Source organism: Dromiciops gliroides, chromosome 6 (genome assembly GCF_019393635.1).
Source record: "Dromiciops gliroides isolate mDroGli1 chromosome 6, mDroGli1.pri, whole genome shotgun sequence".
Taxonomy (NCBI): Eukaryota; Metazoa; Chordata; class Mammalia; order Microbiotheria; family Microbiotheriidae; genus Dromiciops; species Dromiciops gliroides.
Window position 1 is genome coordinate 183251918 of NC_057866.1, and position 15756 is coordinate 183267673.

The window sequence follows — 15756 nt, forward strand, 5'->3', positions numbered from 1 at the left end:
CTGGAACCAATTAATGACTAGTACAAATGGACCACTATATATATTTTCAACGCACTTATAATTTCCTTTCCCCCTCCCCCAATAGAATGTAAGAAACTTGAGGCCAAGGATAGTTTAATTTCTTTATCTTCATATCACTAGCCCCTCAAAGGGCCTGGCACATACATTTTTGTTTAATTAAAGACCAATTAAAGCCACTGACTTAACAAAACCTGTATTAGGGATGGGCCTAATATAATCACCCTGTTAGTTCAAGTTTGAAGTTAGTTTGAAATGAAACACTGTGAGATTAAAATTGGATATTAGATCATAAATCTACCCTACTTAACCTTTCCCTTAATTTATCTCCCAGACTAGTAAATGGAAGAAGCTTCTGGTTTTCTAGATAGAGCTTTTATTGTATGGTAGTCACAAGGTGATGTTGATTAGAAGGATAGGAAAGTAGAAATACAATACAAATCGTCTTAAGTCTAGGCTTAGTCTATATTCTATATAAAACTCACCAAAACCCAAGGCCACCTTTGGGGAGAGAGACCAAGTCAAGAGCGTGCTGTTAACTGAGAGCCAGGCCGAGTCAAACTCCAATCCGCGTCTGTCTGTGCAGCGCAGCCAGGAGACCAGCGGAGCAGGAAAAAGGCCCCACTTCCATTCTCTCCTTGCCTTTTAAGCTCGCACCCCGGAAGTCGAGTGCTCAGCAGGCAATCTGGCGTGTGTCGCAGGTGGACTGGTGTGTGTAGCTCATGCTGTTGGTCTCCTCCCCAAAAGGGTGGTCCTAAAAAAAATTGGCTTCTCTCCATTATCTAACTGACTGTTAAAACTTTTTACCACAACACTTATAAATCAGTGAACAATTAACAAAAGTAGGTTTATCTTACCCTAACATAGAACGAATATTCAACAGTGATATGGTAGCACTTAGCTGAAGTAGGTGCTAACCCCCTCATCTCTATGTCATCTCTATATCTATAACACATCTAATTAGAAGACCAGGGTGTGGTGACTCGTATGGTGATTCCTTGAGACATACACAAGTCTGAAGGATGCACACCCCACATGAATGGGTGGGTTTTGGGGGGGTTTTTTGGCACTTAGGTATCCAGGAAGCCATATCAATAGAGGCTAGCAGGAAGCTAAGTGAAGGGAGGCATGGTGTGAAACTTGTCCCATTCTAAGATCAATCAATTCCCAGCCTTATTACCTTTTAGGGAAAATCTACCATCCTTTGGGGAGTAAAGGGAGAGAGAAATAGGAAAAACCCTACCAGATATTGGTTCTATTACAACCTATAAGACCCATACATTTATTGGGTGTTCAGAACCACTTAAGACATCCCAACCAGAAGATTAATATCATAGAAGTATGATGTAAACTTCATCATACTTTATTGCTAATTCAGAGTATAGGTTATTGATTATAACTAGCAGAAAGTAGTTAGTCTCAGAGTAATTTGTAATTCATCTAACATCATTTAAATCATTTTTATTAACGTGTGTCCCTGAATGTATAAGTCTTTAGTCATGCTTATATACTCCCATAAAAAAAACTATAGTGTAATAGGATGAGCACTGAACTGGGAGTCAAGAAACTAGCAGTCTAATCTTGGCTCTGCTATTTACTAGTTATGTAAAAACCTTCAGCTCAAGCACTTTTGTCTTTGTACCCACAAAACATACTACAAAATGTTTACTTCCTGTTTAACTTTCAAGTTACTTATCCTCCCTGGACCTCAGTTCCCTTGTTGGTAAATTTAAAGGGTTAGACTAGATAACATATAAGGTTCCTTCCAACTCTAGATCTATAATCTATACTGCACATGCTTAATAAATATTTATTGATCATATGGCCTTAAGCAAATAGTTTAACTTCTATAAGTCTAGCTTTTCTCAAACATAAAATGGTGGTCATGGTTCTAGAGTTGGAAGGGATTTTAGAGGTTATCTTGATCATTTAATTTACACAAAAAGGAAAATGAGACCTGAAGAATATATAAGCAATTTTTCCAAGGTAGCAGAAGTATTAAGTAGTAGAGCAAGGACTGAAACTCCATATTTGGAACTCTTACTACTATACCATGCTAACTTCTAAATAATAGTATTTAAAGTGTTTGAGGGGATTTTTAGGGGCAGAGTTCTTTATAAGCTTTTCTTTTTTTCTTTTCTTTTTTTTTTTTGCAGGGCAATGAGGGTTAAGTGACTTGCCCAAGGTCACACAGCTAGTGTCAAGTGTCTGAGGCTGGATTTGAATTCAGGTTCTCCTGAATCCAGGGCTGGTGCTTTATCCACTGCACCACCTAGCTACCCCCAGCTTTTCTTTATAAGCTTTTCAATGTTAAATAAAAAAGTGAGCTACTCTCATTCATCTTTATATATGAGGGAACTATACTAGATTGTCTCTCAGTTCCCTCCAGCTCTGGGATTTGGATGCTATTAAAATTAATCTTATTTGCTTTTCAATTGTCTCTTCTACATAGTAATTGAAGGGTTTGGGGGGGAATGCTAGGGAAACACAGCACCACTTTATTTATTCATCTCTGTAATAAAGTAAGATATACACATCAGTTGTGTTTTATAGTTTCCTTACCATACAGAAGGTTAATATGTTGCCAACAGTTAGGTAAATACTTTACATCTAGGGGAAAATCCCTCAACAAGAATCTGTACTGATTTAATTCTACTTCTTTGCATCTTATTGCTATGTTTCACTATACTTTCCCCTTTTTTTCCAGAATTGTACAAAAGAATCATGCTTTAAGAATCTCTCTCTGTTCCCAACCCCCAAATCATTTTCATTCAAAGTACCTCTTTTTGAACAACATACTTCTAAAATGGTACTGAGGTCAACAGAGACTCCCAAAAAAAGAGTCACTAACCCTATAAATGGAAGCAAATAGGGCTATAAAATTGTGAAGTCCAGTATCAAAATCAATGATAAGATGGAATATATGGACCTGACAGTGGAGTGTTGGCTCAGTATGGGGAACTCCCATGGTCCTCTAAAGCTCTAGAAAAACCACTAGACCTCTACCTCCAAAGAGATAAAAGAAAGAAGAAAAAGACCCATATTTCAAAAAATATTTTAAGCAGTTCTTCTTATAGTAGCAAAGAAATGGAAACCAAGAGGATGTCCATCAATTGGAGAATGGCTGAACAAATTATGGTATATGAATGTAATGGAATGTTCATATATTATTTTGCCCTAAGAGATAGAGAAATGGATGGGAAGACTTGTATGAACTGATGCAGAGTGAAGTGAATAGAACCAGGAGAGCAATTTATACAATAAAATCACAAAAACAAACAACTTTGAAATTCTTAAAACTCTGATTAATTTAATGACCAACCATGATTTCAGAGGGCTTATGATGATGTTTTCTAACTACCTCCTGACACAGAAGAAATGGACTCAAGATATATAATGAGACATATACAATTTTGGATATTGACCAATGTAGGAATTTGTTATGCTTGACTATAAATATTTGATTAAAAAAATTTTAACTTTGTTTTGGGAGCGGTTTTTTTTCTTGTTTCCCAATAAAGGGGACGAGGGAGTGAAAGGGAGAGAAAATTAATGCTTGTTAATTAAAAATTAAAAAATTTAAATGATGGGGGAAAGAATTGGATTTCCTTGTACAATCCTAGTTTTTAACAAGGGTACAGGTAGTATACAAGTGAGATCCTCTCAGTGAGGCTACCAATGCCAAGAAACAATATGGTCACTTTATCAGATGAATTCTTTCCTGGTATGCTGTAAAAACCCAAAGAAAATCTTAATGATGGGCAACTTGATGGTGTTTTGAAGGAAAAATAAAGTCAGGAGTGAGTGTGGGGCTGGGTTCCTTATGGGATTTCACTTACAGTTTCAATTTGCTCCTAAACGCAAATATTTGGTATTACTGGTAAGTTAGCAATCTATATAAGGTGAACCTTTCCAGGAAGCATCTTTAAAAGTTTCAGAATTGGGCAGCTAGATCGCGTAGTGGATGAAGCACTGGCCCTGGATTCAGGAGTACCCGAGTTCAAATCTGGCCTCAGACACTTGACACTTGCTAGCTGTGTGACCCTGGGCAAGTCACTTAACCCCCATTGCCCCACAAAAAAAAAAGTTTCAGAAATGCCATAGAAACTAAAAACTAGTTTATTTCTATAATGGATTCTCCTTCCATTATGTCAATTCACTGGAAAAGAAAAATACATGTATACTCCAGCTGAAATCCTATGCCAGTACCTCATGGAAGTACAGAGATGATTCTAGATTCTCAAAGACAGTGCTAGTGAAACAACTTTTTACAGATCTTGCCAAACTGAAAAAGCTTTGAGTATAAGCTCAGTGTCAAACAGTATATATATTGTTCAAACACCAGCCTAATTCAGTTTGGAAGGGTTCATCGCCAGGCTGGCTGCAAAGTGGTGAATTTTTTTACTATAACTTTTGAAGACCAACTATTAAGTTGTAGGGTGGGGTGGAAATACCCTTACTGATAAAATCATTACCCCTCAAAACCCTTAAAATAAGGGTAGCTCCTATTTGTCGTGATAGTATTTCTGCTAGATGTGTTAAATTTTAGCTATTAATTACAATCAACTTGCAAAAAAAGCTAGAGAAATCGAAATTGTATAAAGGCCTTCATCATGTGCAATTCTTTCTTCTTCTATCTATCCTGACTGTCCCTAGAGCACCTATCTGATTAGTTATTATCCTCTGTCATATTCTCCCTTCAGTTTCATCTGTCTGCTGTTACTAACCCACATTGGTATAAGAAACACAGGAAAGAGAACAGAAAGAAGGCCAGAAAGAAGCATAAAGAGGACAGCTTTGAAAGCTACAAATTTAATTTACTATATACGCAAAAAGAAAATAAACTTAAAAGAAGCCCACAATTTCATGTACAATTCTTTTTTTGTTCTACATATAGTAATAATATATATATACATATATATATATACACATATATATGTATGTATATGAAAGAGATTGAGAAAGAGAAAGGGAGAGAGACAGACAAAGAGAGACAGAGAAAGAGAGAGAGAGAGCGCTTTAAGGTTTACAAAGCATGTATATTTTTTTTTTCCAGATGAGGCAGAAAAGTTAAATGACATACCCAGGGTCACAGAGCTAGTAAGTGTCCAAGGCAAGATTTAATACAACGTCCTCCTGACTCAATTTCCAGCACTCTATCCATTGTTCTAACTAGGTACCTAGAAAACACCTGTTTTATTTGTTGTTTGTTAGCATCCGAATGTGTGTAAATATGTGTATATACACACATATGTATTTTATAAATACATACATGTACATATGAAATGTGTATTTTATGTTTTTATTTATATATGTGTATTTTTATATACACACAACAGCAACTAGGTGATGCAGTGGGTAGCATGCCCAGCCGGGATACAGGAATGAGTTCAAATCTGGCCTCACTTACTATGTAACCCTGGGCAAGTCACTTAATCCTCTTTGCCTCAGTTTCCTCATCTGTAAAATGAGTTGGAGGAGAAAATGACAAACCACCCCAGTATCTTTGCCAGGAAAACCCCAAATGGGATCACAGAGTTATACACAACTGAAAATGACTCAATAACAACTTTCTCACACTCTCTATGTGTGTGTATACATTTGAATATGTATTCATTTATATATGTATTGTGTATACACGTGTGTATCAGGACTCCAGATTTCATACAAAAAAAGACAAGTATAGAAGAGAGATTTGAGAAATGCCTTATATTAAAAACATTTTTAAAATCCAGTTCAATAACCAATTAAATGCCTTCTATGTGCCAAGAACCATACTAGGCACCAGAGATAAAGACAAAAAAAAATAGTCCCTTTTCTCAAGAAACTTATATTCTATTGTGGGAAATGACCCATACAATGAAAACTAAATACAAGATATACACAAAATAGTTTAGGGGTGAGAAAGCACTAAAATGGGCATCAGAACAATCAGTCATCAATTCATAAGCACTCTTTGTGACAGATTTCAAAAAATACTTGTTTTGTTAAATGTAAATGAAGATCCTCAGATGGAAAGAGAGCTTTTGGGGATGAAGCCCTCACTTCTTGATCCAGCAGCTATCCCAATGTTTCTAGCATCCTAAAGACTCTTTGTGCCTAAAAATAAAAACATATCTACCTGATGGAAATCGGAGTACATCCATAGTTTCAGAGGTTCTTGTGGAACATGAAAGGCCTGGGTACACATCTCGCCTCCAGCTTGTTTTCCTGTCTCCCACCCAATGCATTCTCAATAACTTCTTTGCAAACCCAAAGATTTTCAAAATTCAAAGAAGAATTTTTTTTCTTTGAAAGCCCAAAGATTTCCAAAACTCAAAAATGAAAAAGAGGCTATTTACAAGTAAAACAAACAAAAAACAAAACAAAACAAAAAAATAGAACTCCTATGAGAGCTTATGGGAAATAGCAACAGGCTAACAATGAGCAGCCCTTCCACAGATGTCTCTGCAGCCTTAGTGACTTATAGTCATGCAGCCAACTTTGCCTCCCGTCTGTAAAGAGGAGCCTTTAGGAATCTTCCCTTTCCCCTTTGGCTAGGCTTTAGTATCATGCCTCCAGCAGAATCCTCATCTCCCAGTGATTGGTCTCATTAGCCTTTTCTTTCTTCAGAGGATAAGCCTCTCATATATATGTCTCTTCCCCACTGGGCCGGGAAAGATGTGAGTTCTGTCTCTATGCTTCAGATTGAGTTTTTCTGTCACGACAGGATACAGTTCAAATGCCAAATCATGCAAGTATGCCCGCACTAAGAAGTTTCTCCCCTGTACTACAGATTCAACCAATCTCTGACCTCAAAACACAAAATTACCTAGGATTCAGCATCACCCCTCTTCCCTCTCACGGCTGTTGGTTCTGCTGTCGGACCAGGTTCACTTTTGAAATCACCACAGTATGATGTTTGTTTAGACAAGACCCTGGGGGATGCCCACCCATATCAGCACTTCCCCCAGGTGTGGAAGCTTGTCAAAATGCACCAATTCCTCTCCAATTATCTCCCCAACCCTACCTCCCTCTCTAGGGGCACCTGAGTGAAATTATTCACATTATCTGGGGCTGCTTCCTGACACTTGTAGAATAGAGCAAGGGAGCCAAAGGCTCCCACCCAAGTGTAGAATAAAAGAAAGATCAAAACTGAACAGTCTCCACTACATCTGGTCATCACTAGATTTTTGTTTGGCATTTACAATGTGTTCCACAGATACTTCCTTTGGCTGGTATTTGAGCTGTGGGGGATGGCGATATAAAGATAAAATAACTTTTTTTCAGTTGTGTCCAACTCTGTAAGCCCATTTGGAGTTTTCTTGGCAAATATCCTGGAGTGGTTTTCCATTTCCCTCTCTGGTTCATTTTATGGATGAGGAAACTGAGGCAAACAGGGTTTGATGACTCACCCAGGGTCACAAGATAACTTTATGTAAAGAGAATTCTCCTGAGGTTGTGAGAATCGCAGGAGAGCAAAGATTTCTCCTGTCATTCCCTATTCTTAATATTCCTCATAAAGTAACTCACATCATCACAGCAGCTAAATAGAAGACACCTGGGAAGAGCTGCCTACAAAGTTCTTGTGGCAGTTGTTAGCTTCATCTAAACATGAGCAAATGGACCAACGAACAGCTTGAAATATTTAGTTTAACCCTCACTGAAGCTACCGGATGTGCAAGTCATTTGTCTTGTAATTACATCTCATCTTCTAGACCCAAGTTAATTTGCTTCCAGCGTCTCCCTAGCAGAACAACATTCCTACCTTCCACTGTTTCTTTTGTTGTAAAAAGAGAGGGGAAAAAATGAATTAGGATTTTCTATGCAAGCACATGCTTATCAAAGACAAATTTGTATGTTTCAAACCATTTCCCTCTTATTTCCATCTTCAGACAGAAGAGGATTCCACGATTCGAATCCAAATCAAGTTATGCAGAATATGGAGGGGTTAAATCTCTCACATGCCTATATCTGCGAAGCATCTGGGAGAAATGTTCACATTTTGCTTTTCAATGTATTCCGACTTCACAGATGCTGGAAGGCATTTAAAGCTCAAGATGGATCTGCACCTGTTCCGTGCCATTTAATGAATCCCAGACCATCTCCCTTTAGACACAAAAACAAGCAGTCTTAAATTATTACCAGCAATGGGCTTTGGAGCGCCGTAAGAAAAACGTAGGTTTATTTGTACCCTGGAGTTTATATCATCTGAGATTTCTGGAAAGCAGGCATACAGGCTGTAAGAACAGAGGAGGGAGGGTGGAGTTAGCCTCCTTGAAGCAGGCGAGATGTTTACTTATGATACAAAGCATAATATCAGATGTGGAAATGGTATATTTCATCATAAAATGGAATTGCATTGATGACTTTGGACTTTTCTATAGGGGGAGGGAGGTGGGGAGCTTCCCCTGCCCTTAGCCCCTTGGAGAGACATCTAGATCTTCATTAAGAGATACAGAAGCCAATTCTCCAAATCTCGAGATCCCTAATGAAAAATATTTTGTTAGGTAAATGCATGCATGCACACACACACACACACACACACACACTCCAAATCTTACTATCACCTAATTAAAAAATACTTGTTTTGTTAAGTAACTATACACACATACAAATATATATGTATGTATACATTTATTTATATTGTGTGTATGTGTGTATAGTTACCTAACAAAGCAAGTGTATTTTGTTAGGTAATAATAAGATTATACACATGATATGGATGGATATATACACACACATATATACACTTATGTTATATACATGTATGTATATATCCAGATACACACACACACACACACACATATATATATATATGTGTGTGTGTGTGTGTGTAGTTACCTAACAAAGCTAGTGTATTTTATTAGGTAATAGTAAGATATGAAGTATGTGTGTATATGTGTATTCATATGTATAAATATTTAATTGTAAATTTAATTATAATTATTGACATATTATATAATATCTATTGCATTGTATGTGCGCATGCACATACAAGACCCATGCCTACATACATGCATGCACATATAAATATGTATGTTCATATTGTATGCACTTTGTATATATGCATATGTGTGTATAGCTATATACATGTGTGTTTGTGTGTAATTTACCATGAACATCTCTGTATCACATTCCTATGTATATATACACAGGTATATATTTGCACATGTGTGTGCTTGTGTGGGTATAGACATGGATTTAGTTCTATATCCCTGTAACATGTATGTGAGGGTTACAGAGGGTTTCAATCCACTCTTGACCTTTCACACTGCTCTAGCTACCTCCAAGGCAGCAGACACACTAAGGCAGCACACATATACTCCACTGACTTGCACATTTTGCGTGTTTGTGTGATTTCATTGTAGAAAAGTACCTGGGAGGACACTCCCCCTCCCAAAGCAGACCAGCCCCTGCTCTGCAATGTGTCATCTTGAGGGGAGGGTGGAGAGGGCACAGGGTTTGGCATAAACTTCTCAGTAGAACAGCCAGGAATATCAGAGGCACCGCTCACCCCAAGTCCTCCTGACTGCTCTGGGACAAGCCCTCTCTATGTCCCTCCATTCCCACTGCAATGCACAGAGAAGATACTTCATAAATGCTTATTGAATGAACAAATGCATTCAGAAAGGACTCCTCTTTCCCTGCATTATTCACTTACCTTCTCCTTACAGTTCAGGCTCCACTGACTGAAATCTCCATAGATTTGTTTAAGGGACTGGGGGGAGGTGGAGAAAAGGGTAGGAATCTAACTAGTAGGGGCAGTTTTATGAAGGAAGTAGAAGCACTGAAATAATGAATAGCACCAAGCGGGAGGCTGTTGTTATTTCAGAGATAAAGGACTGAAACTGACTTTCCACGACAGTGAGAAAGAGTAGACTGGTGGTCATCCAAGGAACAAAACCGTGCTTCTGGGAAGAAGGCTGTAAAGCAAAAAACAAGTAGCATCCATCAATCAGCAAACATCTGGTAGGTGCCGACTAGGTGCCAAGCTCTGTTCCAAGTACTGGGCATTCAAATACAAAAGTAGAACAATGCTTACCCTCAGGGAGCTTACACTCTTGAATCTCCCTGTTGGGGTAAAGAGAGATAGTGCCATGATATAGCCTACTGGGATTTCTTCCACTGAACTTAGTACAAAACTGGTGAAAGCATGACATAATGAAACCATCACTCATCTGGGAACCTAAAGGCCTGGCTTCCAATCCCAGACTTACTATTTATTAGCTATGTGGCCTTAGGCAAGTCACCTCATCTCTTTGTTCACTGTTTCCTCCTTCTTTAAATGAACGTTATCAACATAATAATGCCTGCCATCCTACTTCATAGAGGGGTTATGTGGATCAAATTTCACAACTTATGCAAAAGTAGTTCCAAAATTATAAAGAGCTCTGCAAATGTGAAGTGTTATTAAGTGTCTTGGTGAACTTAGATCTGGGTTGAAATCCCAGTAATACCTACTTAGTAGACAAGTCATTTAATGTTTCTGGACCTCAGTTTTTCATCTATAAGAAGATGGGGGGCAGCTAGGTGGCACAGTGGATAGAGCACTGGCCCTGGAGTCAAGAGGACTTGAATTCAAATCCAACCTCAGATCCTTACTAGCTGTGTGACCCTGGGCAAGTCATTTAACCTTAATTGCCTCCAAAAAGAAGAAAGAAAAATTTTTTAAAAAGAAGAAATTGGATTGTAGAACCTTTAACGTCCCTCTCAGTTCTGGATCAATATTTTCCTGAGCTGAAAATCCCCTGGTTGCTCTGAAGAGCTGAGATTTACCCATATCAAAATATACCAGGGTTAATTTACCACACTTTCCTACCTTCTCTTTCCTAAGCTATTGCCAGTAAATCAATGTTTCTGTAGGTTTCTTTCCCTTTTTCAACCACCAAAACTCCTGTTCTTTTCCACACAGCTTTGAGCAATCTATTTCTTACCATAAGAGGAAAAATAAAGCAATGCAATGTAAATAGGCCTCAGTGACAGTGGATTAAGCCTAAGCAGTATGATCATGCTTAATTCTCAGCTGCGGCTGGGGGCCATGCTTCATTGATGGGTCTTGTTCCTACCCCAAGTTTCTCACTAGTTAAAGTCACCAAAGTCATCTGGAATAAAGTGGGGCAGAGTAGAACAGATCCTCTGGGAGGCAAATTTCAGTCTTTTGGGAAAGTCATAAAAGCTTCATTTTTTTTTTCACCAAAAAATCTATGTAAATGAGATCAGTGAAATCTCTTCTATCCAACTGGCACCCAGCTGCCATTGGCCAAGTGTCTTGAGACCAGGCAAGAGGAGGAAGATGGTGCATGAGGTTAAATTTCATTAGCACAGTGCTCCCTTATTCTGCCATTTCTCTTTCATTTTGAATTTAAAAAAAAAAATTAACTGTTGCATGACAATAGCTGGGTTCTAAATAAGTGATGTACAAGGAGGAATCTATAGATAGGAGCAGGGGTATCATAAATCAATAATTTATATTTAATGTCTGTATTTTCTAGTATTATCAGTTTTCCCTTCCCATTCCAAAGCTGGGAAATGTGCTGTTTTTCAAAGGATATTTATGGAGTATTCATGTCATCCTAGGCCCTGGTGGCTTTAGTCAAGTTCACAGAAGTCTGTAATGGAAAGATCCCTAGACTCTGGGAATTGAGAATCAGATCAGGTTTGAGTCCCACCCCTGCCCTATGTGACTCTGGGAAAGTCTCTTGTCCCCTCTGGGGGATGGGGGGGAGGATCAGGATAGAAGGGGACTAGAAGATTTTTTAGCTCTCTTTCAGCTCAATATAAAGCAAACCCAAGCCAAGCCAGTTGAAAGAGGATTGTCATGGAAACAAAGATGTAGCCTTTGCTCCTCTCTTCCTTCTCTCCTGTTTGATCACTAATGAGTTGAGTAATTAAACACAGATTCATAAGGAATGCAATGCACCATTAAAACAAAGTCATAGATGAATGGTTAAAACTATCTGTTTCATGTCTCAAATATTAAATGCAAAAGGGAATTGAACTTGTTTATCTCCATTGGAAACCAAAACACTGTGGCTGTAGTCTTTGGGGCTGTTTTAGTATTGGGGCAGGGAGGGGACAGGTGTGGAGAATGTAGGGGGAAAGGGGGAAATAGCCTGAGGAGGGGAAGGAAGATCAGGGAAAACAAAGGAAGAAAAAAATTCATATTTGTAATATTTAAAGTTTGGGGGGCAGCTAGGTGGTACAGTGGATAAAGCACTGGCTCTGGATTCAGGAGGACCTGAGTTCAAATCTGGACTCAGATACTCGATACTTACTAGCTGTGTGACCCTGGGCAAGTCACTTAATTCCAATTGCCTCACAAAAAAAATATAGATATAGATATAGATATATATTTAAAGTTTTGCAAAGCTGTATCTTGTCTGAGCCTCATAACTACCCTGTGAAATAGGTTCTATTATTTTTTCCACTTTGTAGATAATGAAACCAAGGCTCAGAAAGATTAAATTACTTTCCCAGGGCCACAAACTAGAAAATATAGGTGGATGTCAAACCCAAAAAAGGGAGGAAGTGGGGCAGTGGGGGGGGGGGGGAGGGAATGAGAGGGAAATGGATTGGAAGAAAGAACAGAGAAAAGAGGAGGAGGGGAAAGGAAGAAGGAAAAGAAAGGAAGGAGGAAAAAGGGAAAGGGAAAGAATGAGGAGTCAGGCAGTATGGTACAGTGGGAAGAGCACAGATTTTGAAGTCTGAGGACTCAAAGGATCTCAGTTTGAATCTCAGCTCTTGCACCTAATGATGATGACCCTAATTCCATCCCATATCACTAACAACCTCTATAACAATGAATAAGTCATATCTAAACCTAAACTTTCTCCACTGTGAAATCACAGAAGGGGTAGGGGGAGTATAATAGAGGACCTGTAAGTTCTTTCTGACATAAGGAGACCTTAAATTCCATATGTATAAAAATAATCATGACATTAAACTAAAAACATACAGAAAGTCTTTTACCCCAATAATTTCTATTTAATATCTATATTGTCCAGCATTATCAGTGGGGGCAGCTAGGTGGTACAGTGGATAAAGCACTGGCCCTGGATTCAGGAGGACCTGAGTTCAAATCCAGCCTCAGACACTTGACACTTACTAGCTGTGTGACCCTGGGCAAGTCACTTAACCCTTATTGCCCTGGAAAAAAAAGGAGAGAAAGAGATGGAAGGAAGGAAGGAAGGGAAGGGAAGGGAAGGGAAGGGAAGGGAAGGGAAGGGAAGGGAAGGGAAGGGAAGGGAAGGGAAGGGAAGGGAAGGGAAGGGAAGGGAAGGGAAGGGAAGGGAAGGGAAGGGAAGGGAAGGGAAGGGAAGGGAAGGGAAGGGAAGGGAAGGGAAGGGAAGGGAAGGGAAGGGAAGGGAAGGGAAGGGAAGGGAAGGGAAGGGAAGGGAAGGGAAGGGAAGGGAAGGGAAGGGAAGGGGGAAGGAAGGAGGAAGGAAGGAAGGAAGGAAGGAAGGAAGGAAGGAAGGAAGGAAGGAAGGAAGGAAGGAAGGAAGGAAGGAAGGAAGGAAGGAAGGAAGAGGAGGGAAGTTAAGAAGGACACTGTATTCTACTCCAGTCTAATGCAATGGTGAATATACTGAATTTTATTTCTGAATCTGTCGCTTATGAGGTGTGTGACCTTGGAAAAGTTATTTAAAGTCTATTAAATTTATGTCTATGTTCCCTTAGTTCAAAAATGGAGAAGATAACAAGTACACTACCTATGTCACAGCTATTTTGATGATTAAGTGGAAGAGGGTGGCGCTGCACCACATTTTTCTCTGTGTATCCCCAGTGCTTAGCACAAGAGCCTGGTACATAGTGTTAAATGAATGCTTTGGTGTTCATTCACATGTAGAGCTGTCTTGGCATAGCCATGGAGATTAGGATGCTGATAGTTTTGACAGAAAAAAACAACAGTGTGTCCCCTCTCCCTCTCCCCATCCCTTTGCTTTAACTTTAGGATGGACAAGCTAGCCCTGTCCATCCTAAGGATTGTGGGCAGCAGAAGCTGTTTACACCAGAGGATCACATGGAAGAGGCAGAGGGGTGACGATCACCATGAAAATCAACAAAGTCAGATGAGAGACAAGAAAGAAATCATCAAATGGGGGAAGTCACAGAGGGAAGGAGGACCATGCATGAAGCATTAGCACCAGACACCAAGCCTGGGGCAGTGTGGAGAGAGGACACACAAGACTCGTTTGGATGGTACTCGTTAACTACCTACCTCCCTTCCACCTCCTTCAGACCCAAAATGGTGAGATGAAGAGTATATGCATTCATGCTAAGATAAGGATCATGATAAAAACAAGCTGGATTGTACATCAAAAAGGGGGAGAGTGCTCATTAATGGAAAATGGCTCAACAAATTGTGGCACAGGACTGGAATGGAATAATTTTTGTTGTTCAGTCATTCAGTAATGTCCGACCCTTCGTGACCCCATGGACTCCAGGCTCTTCTATCCTCTGCTATCTCTCAAAGTCTGTCTTAGCTCATGTTTATTGTTTCCATGACACTATCTATCCATCTCATCCTCTACTGTCCCCTTTTCCTGTGGCCTTCAATCTTTTCCAATGAATCCTGTCTTCTCATTATGTGACCAAAGTATTTAAGCTTTGGCTTCAGTATTTGACCTTCCGGTGAATAGCCTGAATGAATTCCTTTAAGTATTGACTGACTTGATCTCCTTGCTGTCCAAGGCACTCTTAAAAGTCTTCTCCAGTACAATGTGAAAGCATCAATTCTGCAATGCTTAGAGACTCTCACGATCATGCATTGCTACTGGAATTACCACAGCTTTGACCATACAGACCTTTGTCAGCAAGGTGACGCATCTGTTTTAAGTATGCTGTCCAGATGTGCCATAGTTTTCCTTCCAAGGAGCAAGTGTCTTTTAATTTCATGGCTGCAGTGGCTGTCTGTGGTGATCTTTGAGCCCAAGAATATAAAATCTGACACTGCTTCCATTTCTTCTCCCTCTGTGTGCCAAGAAGTAATGGGACCAGTTGCCAAGATATTTGTTTTTTGATATTAAGATTCAAGCCAGGAGATTGGTACCTCAGAGCCACATGCTTTGTTCCATACCTATCTCCCCATGAGAAGTCCAAGGATTTCTTTCATGGTTTCCCTTTCCTCCCCCCCCCCCCCGCTTCCGTTCCCTTGCCCCTAAATAAACTACCATCTTATTCTAAAAAAAAAAAAAAAAGATTCAAGCCAGCTTTTACACTCTCCTCTTTCACCTTCATCAAGAGGCTTCTTAATTCCTCTTCACTTTCTGCCATTAGAGTGGTATCATCTCCATACCTGAGATGGTTAATATTTCTCTCAGCAACCATAATTCCAGCTTTTGATTCATCTGCTATTAAAAAAAAAATGTTTGTTTGGGGTTTTTTTGAGATTATGGAGTTCCATGATTATCAGCTAAATAGCATTACCGAAAGACAGTCTGATAGGCCAAGAATGTGTAATGTTGGGGGCAGCTAGGTGTCGCAGTGGTTAGAGCACCGGCCCTGGAGTCAGGAGGACCTGAGTTCAAATCCGGCCTCAGACACTTAACACTTACTATCTGTGTGACCCTGGGCAAGTCACTTAACCCCAATTGCCTCACTTAAAAAAAAAAAAAAAAAAGAATGTGTAATGTTTTTCATCATGGAAATTTCTTCCACCATTCAGATCTATAGGGCCTAACCTGTTATAGATTGCCTATTACACATTGACTCAGAAAGTTGCCTTAACAGTTTTCAAAGGAAGAAAACCAACTTATT

General features: G+C 39.4%; 1 pseudogene; it reads right to left on the reverse strand.

The window, feature by feature from the left end:
* Positions 1-7957: 7957 nt before the first annotated feature.
* Positions 7958-15756, reverse strand: part of LOC122732157 — a 33541-nt pseudogene continuing 25742 nt past the window's right edge.